The following is a 20,048-nucleotide window of genomic DNA, read 5'->3' as shown; positions in this document are numbered from 1 at the left end:
CTCCCCTTTAAACTGAAGTCGGAGTAATGATAAGATTCCAGCAGGGTGAAGATCCTGAGGAAAGAGACTTTCAGGTAGAGGAAATAGTAATTTCAAAAGACACTGTAGTTAAAGATTAGCAGATAAGAGGAATGTTCTATGACATGAATCGGAGAAATAGTAGGGATTATGTGATACAGAACTGATAAACCAGGTTAGAGCTTGAATTCCATTGTAAATAAATTGTAATTCCGCTGGAGTGCTCTAAGTAGGAAAATGATGTTGTGTGTTTACATTTTTTAAAAAATCACTTTGGCAACTATGTGATGAATGAAATTTTCATGCGGTAAACAAGATGGAAAGAGCAGAAGCAAGAAGACTATCAGGAGAATTTTGTGATGTCCAGGCAAGAGAAGACAATGATTTGACTTAGAACAGTGGTAAAGGTGACAAAGAGAAGTGAACAGACTGGAGGTAGGGTGGACACTATCTTCCAAAGGATTGAATGTGAGGGGTTAGTAAAACACAAATATGGGATTATTCCCAGAAGTTGGTTTGAGCAACTAAATGGGTGGGAAAAAGAAGATTTGGTGCACAAATTAGAAATTTTGTCATAAGCCATATTTTTAAATATGATTAGATATCCAAGTGAAAAGGATAAATAGAAATTAGTTATTAAAAGTTGATGGAGAAAGGTATATGTATTGTATTTATGGACATGGACATGGATAAAACCATGTAAGGAGAGTATGAAAGTAGGGAGAAGATCAAGTAGGTCGGTTTTTGCTAAATCCAAATCTAAAATAATACAGTGGGGTTTTTTGTTGTTGTTTTGTTTGTTTGGGTTTTTTTTTTTTTTTTGGTTTTTGTTTGTTTGTTTTTGTCAGAGAGAAAGAGAGAGAGCACAAGCAGGGGGAGGAGCAGGCAGAGGGAGAAGCAGGTTCCCCACTGAGCAAGGACCCCAATGGGGGACTTGATCCCAGGACCCTGGGATCATGACCTGAGCTGGAGGCAGATGCTTAGCCAACTAAGCCACTCAGGCATCGCAATACAGTGTTTCAGTAAGGAAAAAATGATCAACTGAACTAAATATTGCTAAGGTGAAAGTTAAGATAACAATAGGGAAATAATCATTAGATGTAGGAGACATGAAGCTAAAGATGCTTTTGATAATAAATGAATAGAGTGGTAAGGATATAAGCCTAATGAGTAGGTTAAAGAGAAGATTCAGTGTGAATTAATGTTGACAGCAACAAGAGATGCCTCTTTCAAGAAATTTAGCTACGAAAATATAACTGTGTGTGTGTGTGTGTGTGTGTGCGCGCGCGCGCACACGCGCATGCTGCTATATAGCAAATTACCACAAACTTAGTAGTGTAAGAAACACAGATTTATTCTTTCATAGTATTGTGGGTCAGAAATCCAACACAGCTTTTACTGGGGCTAGAATCAAGATGTGGGTAGTGCTATGTTCCTTTCTGGAGGCTCTAGAGGAGAATCTGTTTCCTTGTCTTTTCCAGCTTCTATATGTTACCCCTTTCTTTGGTTCAGAGCCCCATGAGCAAATAACATTGAGTCTCTTCATAACCAGCACCATTGACTCCAACCCTTTTTTATCATCTCATCTCTCTCTCTAATTCAGCCAGAAAGTGGTTTAAGGGTTTATGTAATTGGACTGGGCCCATCTGAATAATCCAAAATAATCTCCCTATCTCAGTGTCCATACCCTTAATCACTGCAAATCTTTGTTTCAAGGATAACATATTTATAGGTTCCAGGGATTAGGAGATGTACATATTTGGGGAGGTCATTATTCTCTTGACATCAGAAGGGAAGCAATGAGAATGAGTAGGGAGCTAGAGGGACAGATTGGGTTAAAGACGTTTATTTTATTTTATACTGGAAATATTAGAGTCAACTAGAGTATATCCAGTGTTCAATAAATAAAATGGAAACATATTTGAATATGTTTGAATACGTAGTGTATAATATTCAAGATATTAGGAGTGCCTGGGTGACAGTCAGTTAAGCATCTGCCTTCTGCTCAGGTCATGATCTCAGGGTCCTGGGATAGAGCCCCTCACCCTGTTGGTTGGGGTCCTTGATCAATCTGCTAGTGGGGAGTCCACTTCTGCCTCCCCCTTTCCCCCGCTGCCGCAATGCTCACACGTATTCTCTCTCTCTCTTTCAAATGAATAAATAAAATCTTTAAAAAGATATTCAAGATACCATGTTACTCTTACCTCTCCTCTTTTTCTTTACCTTCTCCTCTTTGACACATTTTTTTTTATTTTAATAAGTTAAATTTTTATCAAAGTACTATTTATATCCTTCTAAAATGCATTTTTCTTAATTATTCAATAAAGAAATTAAAAGACTAGAAAACGTACTTTATCTGCCTTACACCTCCTCATCCCACAATAACATGGGTGGGGGAGTAGTAAAAGAAGAGAAAGCTAATCACAGAGCACTATTTGGTTTACTAATGAATAGTATTTTTATATTAATTGTAATATATAGGGTAAATGTTGATTTAATTTTTAAAAAATCACAATTTATATTTTGAGAGAATAGCAAAAGCCAGTAAATAATACCTAAAATATTCATTGCAACATGATTTATTCTGATAAAAATTTTAGATGATGTAAAAGTTTATTAAAAGAAAAAATAATGGGTAAATTTAATGAATATTATACAGCTGATACAATAGTAAAATAAAAATAAATAAATGTGCATAAAGGTAAAAACAATTTTGGGGAAAAAGGTTGCAGAGATATGATAACATCTTCTACATTTTAAAATATGCAAAATAATATAAAAATAGTTTCATGGGTAGGAAGTAATATAATTCATAATAATTACTTCTTGGATGACAAAGAGAGAAATGGGATCATGGAAAGCTACCCAGAGAACTTAAATTTTATTTGAAATATTTAAGCTCGATGATCTGTACACAGATGTTCACTATATGCTTTGCTATGCTTTTACATGTCAGTAGTATTTAACGAAAGTAATTTTTGGATAAAATTAAGCAACAAGCAAACAAATTCTAAGACAAAACAGTGATGAGAATACTTATACCACAGAGGCTCAGGAGAGAAAATATAAGATACCATTTTAAAAAGACCTACATAATGCCTAGCACATATTAGGCATGCAATAAATATTCCTTAAAAGGCATGCAATAAATATTCCTTAAAAGGAATTCTTTAAATGCAAAGGAACAGCAAGGGGGGATATATGGATATATCTACTATTAGAGGTAGTGTGACTTCATAAAAGAAATGAGCTAAGAAAAGGTATTCTCTAAGCTGGCCATCCACTTGAGCCTCATCTAAGTATGACTTAAGTAATTCCCAATTTGTGATGTCAGCAGTCTTAAAACTGCCTAATCAGACTATTTTATCTCTTTGATATCCAAAATATTTATTTGTAGTACTATGACTCATCTCATTTATTGTGAAATATTTACGTTCTCCTAGCAACAACTATCATACATTTTGTCAGATCTATTTTCAAATACCAAAACATTGAGATAGTCAACTTTTTCAAATAATATCCCTATTGTGGCAAATATTTAATTATTTTTTTATTTTTTAATAAACACATTAAGTTGTTTTCATCCATTTACTAGGAAATACTCAGATATCATTATTCTAAGTTTTTTTCTTTTTATTTTGTTATCACTGTGTGATATATTACAGCTGATGTTTTATGGTACAGGGTTGTGGCAGTTATCTTTTACAAAGACCTGTGTGATGCTATCTCCTATCACTCATGGACTTCTTACTCTGTGACCTTAACACTTCATCTACAAATGATGTTTGTAGATGTTCTTTCCCCTTGAGTTGGGTGCAATGTTGTTAGACCATTTACTGATAGAGTGTAGTGGAACTGACGCTATGTGATTTCTGAGGCTAGGTCATACAGACGGTCTGCCTGTTTCTTTCTTGTGGAACTTGCTTTTGGAATCTAGTCACTATAATAGAAGAAAACCTAGGCCACATTGTGAAAGGAGGCAGCTTCTGGGCAGCAGCTATCATCAGCTATCAGATATGTAAGAAAGTTTTAAAGACGACTATAGACCCGGTGATTATCTGATGACAACTGCATGAGAGACCCCTAAGGAGATCTGCCTGGCTAAACAGAGTCAATTCCCAAAGCATGGGAAATACTAATAATAAGTTGTTGTTATACTTCACTAACTTTGAGATACATTTTTATGCATCTATTGTATTCAGATCAGAGAGATGCTGCTGTACTAAATCCTAAAATATGTGGCTTTCCTTTTGGGAAAAGGATGATGAGCAAAATCTGAAAGTCCTTGAGGCTCTTTAGTAGAAGCCTAAAGAACCCTCAGAAAAGTATCTTTGAAGGCCTAAAGGAAAGGCAGGAAAATGCAAGTGAATGATGGAGGGTAAAAGACTTATATAATGGCAGAAAATTAAATAACAAACATTATTACCTGTGAAAATATAGAAAATAAACCTAATGAATTCTGTGATTTAATGAAAGATGCAAGGAAAATGTTGCATGACATGCTTAGCTTCTAGCTACTGTTAATACAATGGCGGGGGGAAAGCTTAAGAGGAATGATGTCACCAAGATGGAAACTTGGAGGCTCCTGAATTTCCCTCCTCCCATGGAGGCCCCAAATACACATGTACAAGCAGATCAGTTCCCTCTGAGAGAAATCCGGAAACTAATTGAGTGACTCCTACCCATCAGGTGACTGAGACAACACAGATTCAGTGCAATTACTATCAAATTTCAATGGTAGTTTTTACAGAAATGGGAAAAAAAATCTAAATTTTATGCAAAACCACAAAGATCTGAAAGCCAAAGCAATCTTGAGAAAGAACAGAGCTAAAGATATCACACTTCCTGACTTCAAACTGTATTGCAAAGCTATCGCAAAAGCAAATTGTAGGGTATTGGAATAAAAACAGACAAATAAACCAATGGAACAGAACTGAGAGCCCAGAAATAAATCCATGAATAGGTAGCTAATTAATTTTTGAAAGGTGCCAAAAGTATAGAATGGGGAAAGGGTTTTTTTGTTTGTTTGTTTGTTTGTTTTAATAAATGGTGTTGGGAAGACTGGATATCCACATACAAAAGAATAGAAAGAGACCCCTGTATTACACCATACACAAAAATCAAGTCAAAATGGATAGACTTGAATGTAAGACCTGAAACAGTAACATTTCTGGTAGAAAACATTAGGAGTAAACTTTCTTTTTTTTTTATTTAAGATTTTTATTTTTATTCATTTGACACAGAGAGAGAGACAGCCAGCAAGAGAGGGAACACAGGCAGGGGGAGTGGGAGAGGAAGAAGCAGGCTCTTAGTGGAGGAGCCTGATGTGGGGCTTGATCCCAGGACTCCAGAATCACGCCTTAAGCCGAAGGCAGACGCTTAACGACTGAGCCACCCAGGCGCCCCAGGAGTAAACTTTCTGACATCAGGGAAACGCAAATCAAAACCACAGATATGACTTCACATTTATTAGGATGACTAGCATCAAAAAGACAAAAGATAAGTGTTGGTGAGGATGCAAAGAAAAGGGAACCCTTATGCAGTATTGGTAGCAATATGAACTGGTACAGTCACTACCAAAAACAGGATGGAGATTCCTTAAGAAATTAAAGCCTCGTATGTACATGAACCTGGTTTTCATGAGATCATGGACTTTCAACTTGCAGCAATGAGATTAAATTTAGATATGCATGAGAAGGGTTAAGTGTATTTTTCATGTTGCTGGAATGTGGTCAGAAGAAGGATTGTGGCAGATTTTATTTTCCAAAGAGGTAACAATATCTCCCAGCCCACATGCACTACTTAAAATACGACCTTGCCATTGGAACACTAGTGCATCAACTAGCTTAACCTTTAATTTAATTGTAGTGTAAAATACTACTTTCTAATATCAAGGAAAACGTTTTGAATACCTGTTTACAGACTTGGTTCTACTCCTGATCTTGCATCTCTGGCCTTAAATATTTTTACCTCTCCAGACCCAGTTTCTTCAAATGTGAAATGAAGGACTTGAATTTGGTCAGGGACATTTAAACAAGGGCTTCTTGACTTGCAGCAAATTCTATTGCCATCACCACAGGAGTTGAGCTCTAGGGCTTGCACCTCATTTCAGTCAGAGCATCTCTCCTTTTATCTGTTTTACACTTTGGACTTCTGCATTAATTTTCATTTGAAAAAAGAATTACACAGCTTAAAAAATAAAACTTGAAGTTGCTGCCTTTGCTGATCCATATCGCCTCTTTCAACTGTAAAATTCTATCATTCTTTTGTTTTGCCAAATAAATCATCTAATCCAATGACTTCAAAATTATGCCTTCTCCTATCAGCCTATTAAGGAAGGTTAAAGAAGTCAACCAGTTGCCTGAAGAGGAGTAGTTGAAAGGGTCATTTGGGATAATTTGGGTTATTCAGAGTTATTCTCTGAATTTACTGAAGACAAATGTGAAAAAAAGCCATGAAAGGAAGTAAGGAAGGAAGAAGAGAAGGAAGGAAGAAATTGAAATATTTGCCAAGAAATGAGTATTGTACTGTAATATTTTAAAAGGTGTTATTTCTATGAAATATTGATAAAATTTTACTGGATTTATTTGATCTTAATTGGTCTTTGGAATGTATAATTCCTAAAGGCCTCTTCCTGGTTCAGCAGAATGGATAAACTTCCATTAGATTGACTACTGAAACAATGCGAAATGATGATATGTGTTTTGTGAGGGTTTAAGGAGATTTGTTGTCATGATTAAAAAGTAAGGGATATCAGTGACCCAGTGAGAACTCCCAACAAATGATCTGAAAAGCAATAAGCAACAATGTATACTTTTACTTAGAATGAGTCTGTGGCAAACTCTCAAATCTTAATTATTTAAGCTGTTATGTGTTAGCTACTGGTCACCCATGCATTAAAATCAATAAAATACATCTTCCAAAGCAAAATACAATTTTGTAGCCTCTTCTACCATTTGCATTCTTTAGCCAGTTTGATAATGGGTAGTAGCCTTCTTTCCTTGCTTTCAGGAATAATAGGCAATGATAGTAACTGAGTGTTATAATTCAAGATATAAGCTTTATGAGTATAGTCTTTGTTTTGTCTTGTTTTTGCTGTGGTATATTTGGTGATGAAGACACTACATTTCTGACACATAATACATGCATAATAAATATTTATTGGATAAATAATAATAAACAGTAACAACATTTATTTAGCCCAATCTGTGTGTCAGGTAATATCCTAATTGATACACACAGACACACACACAACCTAATCTTACCAAAAACCATGTTAGGTAGGTAGTATTACCATCTTAATTTAATTAATTAATTTATTTATTTATTTATTTATTTATTTATACCAAGTCACACAGCTAGGAAACAAGAGAGCCTTTTTTTTTTTTTTTTTTTTTTTTTTTTTTCAATCCAAGGCAGTCTGTTCTAGAGTGCTAACATTATACTATCATGTCTCGGTAAGTGGAACAAAGCCTTTTTGTCATAAAACACATCCTGCTAAGAAATTGATGGTAATTTGGTTCATAAAGAGAGAGGAATACTAAATATGAAATAAATAAGCATTGGGATATGGGGTGGAGGAAAATACTAACCCCCAGACCACTGGATTTTCAGTATGTATAGTGTTCAGTATCATCAAAGCATTAAAAAAAAAAAAAAATAGTAAACACCATGAAGAAACTTAATAGTATAAGAAGGACACATACAAACTTATGGACAGAATAACTCCTAAGGGAACTGTAGAGCAGATGACATTTCCCTTTTTTCCTCCAGTCATCCACTAGTACTCAGGTATTTTTCAAGGCTTTTTCACCTGAGAGAAGACAGCTATTACTCCCATGTAGTCAGATCTTGAGACAATGACAAAAGCCACCTTCAAGATTTAGCCAATTAGATTAAATAATTATTTCATATGCCCAAGAACAATTCAATTTAAAAAATAAATAAGGATAAACAAGCTAAGGACAGAGAGCTCAGGAAACTGTTACTTGTGGAAGTGTTTTCCAACAGCGTCACACTGTCACTGGGGCATTTATACATCAGGGCCTTTCAAATACCCCTCACATCACATCTTGCTGGCACATATTGATTTCTCCCTATTTTCAAAGAAGACTTTCCTCTATGGTTCACAAGAAGTCAATGATCAGTCATATTGATTTCGTTGTTGTTGTTGTTAAGAACATCATATTGTATGCAGCTCAGTCTACTTTATTCTACCTTTCTGTTTGCAGAAGGAACCAAGGATTTATTAATGGTCTTCAAATACCATGTTCTATCCAAATCATAACTACAATAGGACTTCTCTAAAATGAGATTAGGCAACCCAATGCCCTTTCCAAACACCACCACAGATACTGTCTGTTTAAAAATAAAAATTGAAATTCTTTATTTGTATTGTTAATGGATCCTTAGAAAAGAAAAGAAGAAAGAAAAAAAAAAAAGCAGTGTCTAATCTCTGTATATCTATTGCCGCACAGCATTCAGAGGCCCCAAGTGAAATAAAAGTAATTTATAGACTAAATGAAACCTCAATAAAAAGTGGATTTAGAAAATAAAATACTATATTTAAGTCTAGTGTAAAATAATAGGGTATTATTTAAGAAATGCCATTAATAGTAGACAAGATAATATTTTCTCTCTCTGCAATAAACAGGCTTATGGTTAGTTAAATTCCTTTATTTCTTATAGAATAGGCCATTTGGCCTCATCTGAATGGAATTTGCAATGTTCCACTTTTATTCCTAGTTCTTAGTTATTTACCTCACAAAGAAAGTTATTTAATACAAAGCTTGATTTCTTCATGTCCTTCTGAAAGCAGAACAAGTCAGGGTAATAGTTCCAAATTAAATTACAACATATTGCCCTGCAATAGACATTTTCATCAGAGAATCTCAAATCCATCACCAATAATAATTAAGTAGAAATATCAGATACACTCTGAGAGGACTTGGTGGGTGTTTCTGACAGCTGTACTATAGTCAGAGGAAATTAAAATGGCTGCCAGAGGCTATTCTGTGACTCAGTTGGTCAGATAGATTAAGAACCCAAGCATCCTAGGTCTTCATTCATAGTGAGGAAAAAACAAAACAGAACAATGGGACAGAAGAAACACCTCAGGAGAAGTGTCTAAAACTAATGGAAATTCATGTGGAAAATAATAAGTGAAGCACATGCTATTGCTCTTTTTAGAGGAAGCCAAGGTGCCATGTTTTAGGTACTGTGCTGAGAAATTGAAGTAATAGCTTATGTATTTTGTCAATGGATAATCCTTTTCATTCTCACTTAGGCGAAGTTTTATGTGACTCAAAGAGAGAATGATATAAGGGCACAGAGTTGGGGATACTCAGAAGAATTTTTTTATATGTATGTACATATGTAGTAGCTGTGAATTTTAACCCTCAATCTCAAGTATGCAAGAAATGACATATTTATTTATTTTCTTTATCTTTTTTAAGATTTTATTTATTTGAGAGAGAGAAAAAAAGCATAAGCTGGGGGAGGCGCAGAGGGAGAGGAAGAAACAGGCTCCCCACTAAGCAGGTAGCCCCACATGGGGCTCAATCCCAGGACCCTGAGATCATGACCTGAGCCAAAGGCAGATGCTTAACCTACTGAGCACCCAGTCACCCCTATTTATTTTCTTTAAATCAAATTAACTCCAGCTATAAGCCTCTTTCCCGCTAGAATAGAGGAAAATTTCTTCTCCGCAATTAATTGGAAGACTAGTTTCTTCCTTAAAATTGCCCTGAAACCAGAGAAGCCTAAGTAGTGCTGACAAAAGAAAGAAGGGGCTCTTATCTTCAGTCTTTATGGTCACCACTAATCACTGCATTGTCTGGGCCAAGATAGGTCCTAGATATTCAACAGCTGGACTGCTCCTATTCCATGCTCAATGTACAAGCATCTTTGCTGCGTTTGTGTACCTGGGTCCACCTACAGTTATGCCATTTTCCTCTGAGCTCCAGTTACCTCTCTGGGGCTCCTACTGGGAAAGGAGAACCCCCACTTAAGGCTACTTCTAGGGCCTTAGTCTCCTTCCTAGGATCAGGGAGTTCACTCTCTCTTAAATCAAAGGGCTTACCTCTCCCCCATCACTTATAGGAAGGCAGAATGCCTTTGAGTATCTTCCATTTTTGATCCTGAATAACAGCCTTCCCCTGACACAGGAAAATCCAAATGTCTGGCCACCTGTGTTGAGTTGGGGGTATGAAGGTAAGGAGGGAGGCTGGAAGGAATATCGAAGGCCGAAAAAAAGAATACATTAATATTCCAATAATTGAATCTTATGAATAGTCATGCATAATGCATCTGACTTCTAAATATATGTAGTGTTTGCATAACCATGTAGATTTTTTCTTAGAGAGAACATTATGCAAATGAACTATATTCCACAAGATTGTCCCACTTTGCTCAGATAAAGGAAGAGTGTCAAATTATTCACATCAGCAGTGTGATACTATTGAATCACTAACAAAGGCTCATTACTAAGTCATTCAAAACTCTGTGGACAGGAGTGCATCTGATATATCCTCCCTTTTCAATGTCATGAGGAACTAAGGCATTTAGATTCTATGAAGTTTGGATGGTTTCACCTATAGAGCAACTATGAAATACTTTTTCAATGGATGAACTCTAAGACATCCTGATTTAATCTCAGCATCCCAATGCAACATTAAAGTAAAGGAATAAAGGAAGGTTGGCCAGCCCCAGTCAGTAACATTGTGACCAGGACACTCCTCCAAAATTATTGCAAGTTTGGCTTCAGAGGTCTTGAATTTCATAAATTCTAGAAATAGAGAGTTCTGAACAGAATTACAGCTTATGACATCCTTTTTGCTTGTTTCCTTATCAGTAAAATAGAGATAAAACAGTAGGGAGATCATAGGATTATTGTGAGGATTGTGTTAATATATATGTAAAGTATTTAAAACCAGACCTAGGACGAAATGCATGCAGTGTCTTAGGTTAGATAATCTAACATGAAAGATCTAAAGAAGCATGTCTTATCACTGAGAATGTAAAGTAGCAACATGGCATAATGGGTTACAACAGGGTCTTAATTTGTTCTTACATAGATGAACCTCCTTTTGTATTCAAAATATCCAAGCACAATACCCAAATACAATTCAGTCTCTTGTTTTCAATTGAATTGAGAAATCTGGGTCCTAGATGAATAAATATTGAACATTATCCAATGGAAGATTAAGACTATTCCTTTTAGAGCAGAATCAGATTAAGCATAAAAGAAAGTAAATATTAGCTCAAAGTTTTAAAATAACCAAACAGACAAAATCGGTTTGCTCCATTTCAGCTACTGGCAGAATAAGGAGTAGAAATTCTGTTACACTTCACCCCTGTCCCCATAATACTTACACATATACTATAAGTTCTAGACTGGAGGTTGACAAACTTGTTCACTAAACAGTCAGATAGTAAACATTTTCAGCTTTGCCAGCTGAAACTCTCTTTGCACACAACCCTGCCTATGTAGCACAAAAGCAGCTATAGACAATATGCAAATGAATTCATTTAGCTGTGGTACAATAGAACTCCATTTATAGACTCTGAAATTAGAATTTCTTACTGTAATTTGTCACAAATTTATTTTTTCAAATATGATTTATTTCAACCTTTTAAATAATAAAAACTAATTTTAGCTCACAGGCTATGCAGAAACAGGTGGCAGACTAGATTTGACCAGTGGGCTATGGTTTGCCAACGTCTGCTTTAGACCATGGACTATTTATGAGATATGAAACTTAGCAAGCAAAATCTATTACGTGGGAAAACCTATGAAATAAACACTTCTCATGAAGTAAGTTCTCAGTGAAGCAGTTGTACTTGAAGTTCCCCCTTAAAAGCAGTCTGTTCTCTTTAGTTTGCCAAAAATCAGCATAAAGAAGCTCAATTGTTTAGTAGACTTTGAATTCATGGTGACAAACATTTGTATTAAAAAAGTCAACTGCCTAATCAATTTTTCCACCTTGCTCTCATTAACTGGCCTTCTAAATGACAGGGTTTCCTATTCTGAGTGTTCATTTAACATCTGAAAATTGATTGCTCATTATTGTGATTAACACGTTATTATAAGTAAATGATGCATCAGTGTGTTGGCAATCTGAACAGTTTCTAAACAGATGGAAGATAAATATAGGTGATGTAGCTTTTTTTCTCATTTTAAGATTCTGACCTTACCTAATAAAGTCTAAATTGACTAGCTTCCACACTGCAGTTTGTAATTTCACCTTGGGTATTGCCAATTTAAAATACTAACATTATAATATTTTAAATAGACTTGAAGAGAAATTTAAAAAAAAAAAAAAAAGACCATGAGAAATACATCCATTCAGACCAACGATAATTACCATAGCTCCTTCTTTAGGAAAGCTTATTACCTGACAGGCACCTACATAAGTGAGTGATACGCAACTTGGTCATTAACATTATGCCATTATTTAAAAGGCCAGGAACACAGACTATTAGCATGTGAAACGTTTAACATCTCATAGTTTTGAGAACATAATCTATACTTGATCTTAGCCCATACTCTTGCGAATGAGACCATTTTAAAAATATATATGTAAGAACAAAGGAAGTTATATATAGGATTTACTATAACTAAATATCATGATTTGATGAAAAATTTGAAGTTCATACTACAGTATAATGGATAGACACCTTTCATACATAAATCTAAGATTTCAATAGTTGAACTCAGTTCTATGTATGAATAATTTCATTCTTTAGAAGTTTCTTATCTAAGAATTTAATACTCTTTCCCAAATGTCAATCCCTGATTTAAAAAAAAAATAATATTGTCAACAATGTGTCTTGTCACCTCAGTTGTAATTAAGAACAATCAAGATTTTGGGCGCCTGGTGACTCAGTTGGTTAAGCCTCTACCTTCGCCTCAAGTCATAAACCCAGTGTCCTGGGATCAAGCCCCATATTGGGTTCCCCACTCAGTGAGGAATCTGCTTCTCCCTCTTCCTTTGCCTGCTGCTCCCCCTGCTTGTGCTCTCTCTCTCTCTCTCTCTCTCTCTCTCTCTCTCTGTCAAATAAATAAATAAAATCTTTAAAAAAAAATCAAGATTTTATTTGGTTTCCCCTGTGCTCATAGAATTCTGTGCCTGTCACATTATTTAACTTTCACTACATTTGAAAAGGAAAGCAAAGAGAATGTCAACTATATGGCAGATATGGACCCAAGCATTATGCATTTTATTTCATTAAATCTTTACAACCGCCATTTAGGATAAGTACTCTTAGCCCTACTTCATATATCAAAAAGAAACTATGGCTCCAGATGTCTTAATACCTGGCTAAAATTTACCCAATATAGTGGCAGGGCTGGAATTTAAACCCAGGACTCTTTGCCTTTTGAGACTGTTGGCTCTATGGGAGCAAGAACCATCTCTTTCTATGTCTTGCTCTGTGCCCAAAGTAAATTACAGTAAATATTCATTAAATTATGAATAAATATATTTTTGGAGTGATTTGTGCTCTTCTCTCTTTCTCTTTTGTGTCATTTGTCCTTTACTGGCACCCTGTCTTTCCTCTATTAAATCCCTTCCTAACCACTCTAAGAAAGCACTTTGCAACTATCCTACTTGCTTTTTAACCTACCTAGAAGTAAAATCTGGCAACCAGGCTAAGGAGTTTACTCTGTTCCATAGCTTAGATATTTTTAACTTCTACACCCAAGACAAATCAGTAACTACAGTGGTGAAGCCAAAACATTCCAGGTTGGTTATTTAACATCAGTAGGCTACAATGAAAGACTTCCAATCTCAACTTTATCATTGTTCATGTACTCCTTGATCTTTAGCAAGGATGCTCATTTCCCTGTGGAAGAGTGGTACTCTAGCAAGTTAGCTAGACTTTGTGATTGAGCAAAGCAATTGCCTTTTTTGACCTCTTTTCTTTTATCTTATTGTCCATTCTTCCTTTCTCATGGACATCCTAGACTTAGATTCATATTTGTCTACCTTACTAGCTCTTCTCTAATTTCCTTGAGCACCACTTCTCGTGATGTTTTTCTATGCCATTTCCTTTTTACACCTAAGAAAAAATAGATTCTGGTCTAAGTTTTTATCTTTTTAAGTTGTTTTTCTGTTTTGTGTACAACATTGTACATAGATTATAGCATTTGCATTTACTATCTCATTTACACACAGGTCTCCACAATTCTACAAAATCCTCTAGATAAACTTAGAGAAAAAGCACTGTGTGTATTTATTGGTTGAGGGAGATCTGAAAACAATACATCCAAGAGAAATATCAGCATTCCTTAAGTAAGGAGTTCTACATTCTTCCTCTCCTGTAGAAATATACAGAATATTAATTAATTTGTAGCTTAAAGTTCCTTGGACATTTCTAGAAAACTAAAGGAAAATGAAAAAATAAAAGTTGCCTACATATAAACCTTAAGTGTAGTTTCTAGAGCAAATAAAATGACTGACACCTCCTGAACCAGGTATAGCTAGACCATAGGCCTAAACTAAATAAAAAGCAATTCTGTGATTCAAGTTTTAAAGCAAGGCAAATTGACAAAACCATCATGCTTTGATCAAAGTTGAAAAAAAACTGTTACTCTTGAGGCCAAGTGATAACATTATTATAAGTTATATTGATGTTATACTAAAAATAGGGTGGCATTCTAAAAGATATAAAAACGTTAGAAGCCAGTAGTATAATGTACACAGAGCTCTAAAAATTAATGCATAAATATTGTCTTTGAAATTATTGTTGTAATGGAAGCGGAGAAGAATAGGACCTTTGCCAATGAAGCTGTGAGGTTCTGAATCCTGTCCTTGGTCAGTTTTTCAGACTTGAGTCAAGCTAGTTCACGATGTCCTTGTAAGCCTTTCTGCACATCTTTTGAAAAATATCCATCATTTAAAGAACTAAACAAAGACAAGGATGCTCAACAGGCTTATGTTGGATGCCTTCATCTAATATGACCAGTGTCCTTATCAGAAAAGGGAAAAGAAACACATGCAGAGAGAAAGCAACATAATAATGGAGGCAGAGATTAGAATATTAAGGATTGCCAGCAGCACCAGAAGCTAAGAGAAAGGTGTGGGATGGATTTTAGTCTTCAGGATAGCATGGCCTTTTTGACAACTTGATTTTAGACTTCTAGCCTCCAAAACCATAAGAAAAAGAATTCTTTTATTTTCAGTAACTTTGTTATTATAATCCTAGGAACCTAATGCAGCATAAGGCAGAACTGACAGTACTTCAAAGGGATTAAGCTAAAATGCTTACCATGACTAAAGCTATCGTGATTTTGTCAACCAACATTTTTCCTATAGTAAGCAAGTGTAAGATTTTGTAGCTGTTACTATATTTATTTCTTTGTTCTGTTACTTACAATCAAAAGTATCCCAACTGCTATATTTCTTTTCTTGTCACTCTCTATATTCTTGTGAAGCAAGAGGTTCAAGCAGTTAGGGAGTAAGCTGTCTGATTGACCTGCCCAATGCTTTTCAAAGCCTGGGTGCCTAGATGTCACATCCCCATGGTATTGGTCAAGGTTCTCCAGAGAATTGAACCAATATATATTTACAAATATATAAATATATGTAATATATATGAGGATTCTATAATAAATCTACTCATATACATATATATAATATAATATATAGGTACATATATAATACAGTATACATGTGTATTATATATGTATTATGTGTGTGTATATTTTATTTACATATGTGTGTGTATGTGTGTGTGTGTGTGTATATATATATACATGTGTGTGTGTATATATTTATATATATATATAAATATATACACAGGAGATTTATTATAGATTTCAGCTTATATGGTTATGAAGGCTAAGAAGTCCCATTATCTGCCTTCTACAAGCTGGAGAACTAGGAAAGTTGGTGATGTGATTTTGTCTGAGTGTGAAGACCTGAAAATCAGGGGAGCCAATGGTGTAAATCCCTGTCTAATTCCAAAGGCAGGACAACCAGGGACACCTGAAGTCCAAGGCCAGCAGAAAATGGATGTCCCCGCTGAAGCAAAGAGAGTGAATTTCATCCTTCCTCCTATCTTTTTTTTCTGTTCAGGCGCTCAATGGATTAGATGAAGCCTACTCACATTCTTTATTTGGTCTACCAATTCAAATTTTAATCTCTTCATAGACACCATCACACACACACACACTCAGAAATGATGTTTTAGCAGCTATCTGGGCATCCCTTAGTCCAGTCAAACTGAAACATAAAAATAACATCCATTTTGTGTATCTACAGCTTGGTAGCAGTGGTAGCAAACATAATAGAGGAAGACTATATAAAAGCAACTTGAAGAATTAAAGATTATTTGTTGCCTTCTACCAGATATTTACATTATCAAAGTGAACTAAAACAAAATTGTTTGTGGGTTATTTAGTGGTATAGGAGGTAGAGTACGCATGTTTCCTGGAGATAGGTAGATCGATCTATAGATATATACAGATATCTCATATATATATATATATATATATATATATATATACACACAGATATCTCATATATATATATAGATGTATTCATAAAGTCAATTTCACTTTAAAATGGTAGTTAATTCCATTGTACTAGAGTGAAATTTTTTTCATGTTTTTAAATTCTATAGTGTATATGAATGAGGTTTATAAGGTATTTAGACTAAAACATAGAACATTTTCTTACTCTTCTTTACATGAAATGAACTCAAAATTGAGTAGAAAAAATATTCTTCCTAGTAGGAAATTATAGTCCATTTCAAAAGATTATTACTATTTTGCTATCTTAAGGAGCACTTGAAATGCTACTGTCACTCACTAACTCATTCATTTATTCATTTCAAAAAAAAAAGAAAAAAGGTTGAACTAAGTGAAAGAAGTTTACAAATGAATAAATACTAATCCCTTTAGTTAATGGATATTTCCACAAAGCATCTATAACAGTGTGTAAACCCTTCACCCACCCACCCTGTCTCCACTTTCTCAAATCCAATCCTCTATAATGGGATTTACCTTCCCAATCACGTGGCCAATTATGGTTAATTTATAAAGTTGCATGGCCTTATTAATCATTATAATCACACTCAACTTAGATCCATAAGAATGTAATTTAATGTAAAATTGCAGTTTGGTCAAGAAATTAAATTGAGAATGAATCCCTACTGAATGGTGAATTAATTTTAGTTGCAAACTGTACAGAAGAAATTGATTAAAATAACAACAACAAAACCCACCACTTCAACACTGAATGAAGTAACTGGTTAAAACATGGAGCATTTCAAGCGTTCCTTTGTGTCATGTTGATGAAGACTGTCTGATCCTAGAACATACATTACCCAATCAAAACAGGGTTCACCTCTTGGTGAGTGTCAAGCCAAAAGACACTATGAAACCAAAGAATAGGAGAAGGAAGAGTTTTACTTGCAACCAATAAAGGAGAACACTAAGGATCTTTTCCCAAGCAGTGTCTCCCCAAACAACAAAATTGGGGAAGTTTTAAGCTAAGGGTACGTACATATTCATGAAGGGGTTTGTGCAATGGGGAATTCAGCGTGGAACTGGGGCAAAAGTCATCTTAAGGTGATAGAGTCCAGGTCCAAGTCACGAGGGTCAGCACTGGTCAGCATCATTAATTCTCTGGCTTTCCTGGGTCCTGTATCTGAGTCTCAAAGGGGTTTAGATCCTGCAAAGATAACTCAAGAATGTGTGTCGGGTCAGTCTTCTTTTGGGTGGGTTTTGGCTGTCTCCTGGCCAGATAGTGGCTGTTTGTTCTTAACATCCTTTCACAAGATGGCTGGAGGCGTAAATTGACTTTGTTTAGGTCAAGAAAGCTTTTCTTTTTGGGGGGACCTCTAACTCTTTCTGCTTACACTACCCCATTTCAATATTTTTATGAAGATTAAATCAAGTTAAAATAAACATCATGGATTATTTTGAAGGGTGTCTTAGCTCAGGCTGCTATAACAAAAATACCACACTGAGCAGCTTAAACAACAGAAATTTATTTCTCACAGTTCTAGAGCCTGGGAAGTCCAAGATTAAGGGGACAGCATTGTCAGGTCTTTGTAAGGGCTCTTTCCTGGTTTGCAAATGGTTGTCTTATTGCTTTGTCATAAGACACTGAGAGAGAAAGAGTGCTAAAGAGAGGGAGAGCTGAGCAAGAGCAAGCTCTAGTCTTTCTTCTTACCAGGACGATAATCCCATTGTGGAGGTTGCATTCACAGGATCTCTTCTAAACCTAATTACCTCTCTCAGGCCCCACCTTCTAATACCAATACCAAGGTTAGGGTTTCAACATATGATTGGGGGGGCACTACATAATAAAGGAGAAAAGGCATTCATTAATATGAATTCCTAAGGAATCTGTAAAAGAGGATAAATCTAACCATCTGATTATAGGCATCCTCCTTGAGGACAGGGACCTGGTCTATTTTAACGACTAATGTAAAACTATTATTTAACATATAAATGATCAATAAGTAGTTGTTTAATGAATAAATGAATGCATCAGCAGACTAGTCAGGGATATGATCTGATTGCTTACTTATATTTTTTTCCTCTTTTTATCACCAGTTGAACTGACCTCATCTTCTAGTGACAGACCAACTCCAACTCCCCATTCTGCAGCCCACTTTTTTTTTCCCGTTTGTTGTTCATTTTTTCCGTAATTCAGAATTATAATAATGGTACCTAAACTTAATTATATTGTCGATTCTTAAGTCAGGGGCATCTTCCTTCCTATTTATGCTTATATTACTGATTTGCTGAAAAATGATTAAAAAGTTCACCAAGAATGAGAAAACACAAACTTTCTTAGAAGGCTTACCAACAAAATATTCTTTGTGCCAGACCCTAAAGTTGTGAATTTTCGTGGACTTCAGAGCTGAACTAAGATACTTAAGAGAAAGAGAGACATCTTTTCCCAAGGTTCCCACTATTCACTGCAGATTCAATTTTTCTTTAACAGAGATGGAACCATAACTCCAGGAACTAAGAATTTGGGTTAAAAAGATCTCCACAAAAACATGTTTCTGAGAATTTTTGTGCCAAACTTCAAAGTAGCTCATGTGTGCATTGCATATAAGCAGAATGTCTCGTCTCTGACTGGCAGCATGATAGGTTAAAAAGTTATCCTCTCCAGTAACTTGTAACTATTTCTAAATAAGACTAAAGAAACTTACTGTGAATGAATATGTCTAAAAAGAAAGCAGAAACTGATTTTTACCGAATATTTAATGTAAGACATGATTCTGCAAGGTGCTTCTATGTATCTGTCTGTCTGTCTGTCATCTATCTAGAGTGCCTACCATGTGCCAAGCACTAATAATATGACAATGAACAATACAGACAAATATCTCTGCTGTATCTCACTTAATTCTCATATTTATCATGTGAAATTTTATTATATTCTCCCACATTACAGGGAGATGAGAAAAGTAAGGCCCTAAAGTGTTTAATGACTTACTTATGTTTCAAAAGTGGTATAGCTGGGATTTGAACCTAGGTGTACTTAAGCCTAACTGTTATAGTCTTATTACTATCTTTATGCTGACTCCTCAAACATTTTATTTTTGAATGTTGAATGCCAGTCCTTTGATTAAAAAAAAAAAGAAAAAAGGAGAGAAAGTTTTGGAGCTGAATTATCTTATATTAAGTTAAAAACCACATTATCCTTAATTGCCAAAACATGTTTTCTACAAGATAATGTTCCACCTGACTTATTGTGGGAAAAATTTAATTTTGCAGAGAGGTGAACATTTGAATGCGAATAAATTAGACAGTGTTCTTTGTAAAATGTAGAGATTCCATGAGAATTGGTGCAGATATACATACAGCAAAACTAGATTTTTAGAAGTTAAGAAAACATGGAGAATAAAACAAAAATGTAGCAGTAAGAGGAAGATGGAGTTACATTAGTACACAACATATTTAACATAGTGACACTATGCTAGTGGTAGATATCAAGTTTGATTAAGCATGTCCTACTTACCAAAGCAAAGAAGAAAGCCTATCATAAATAAATTCACACTGCCTG

Source organism: Ursus arctos, unplaced genomic scaffold (genome assembly GCF_023065955.2).
Source record: "Ursus arctos isolate Adak ecotype North America unplaced genomic scaffold, UrsArc2.0 scaffold_8, whole genome shotgun sequence".
NCBI lineage: Eukaryota > Metazoa > Chordata > Mammalia > Carnivora > Ursidae > Ursus > Ursus arctos.
This window is presented reverse-complemented; position numbering follows the sequence as displayed.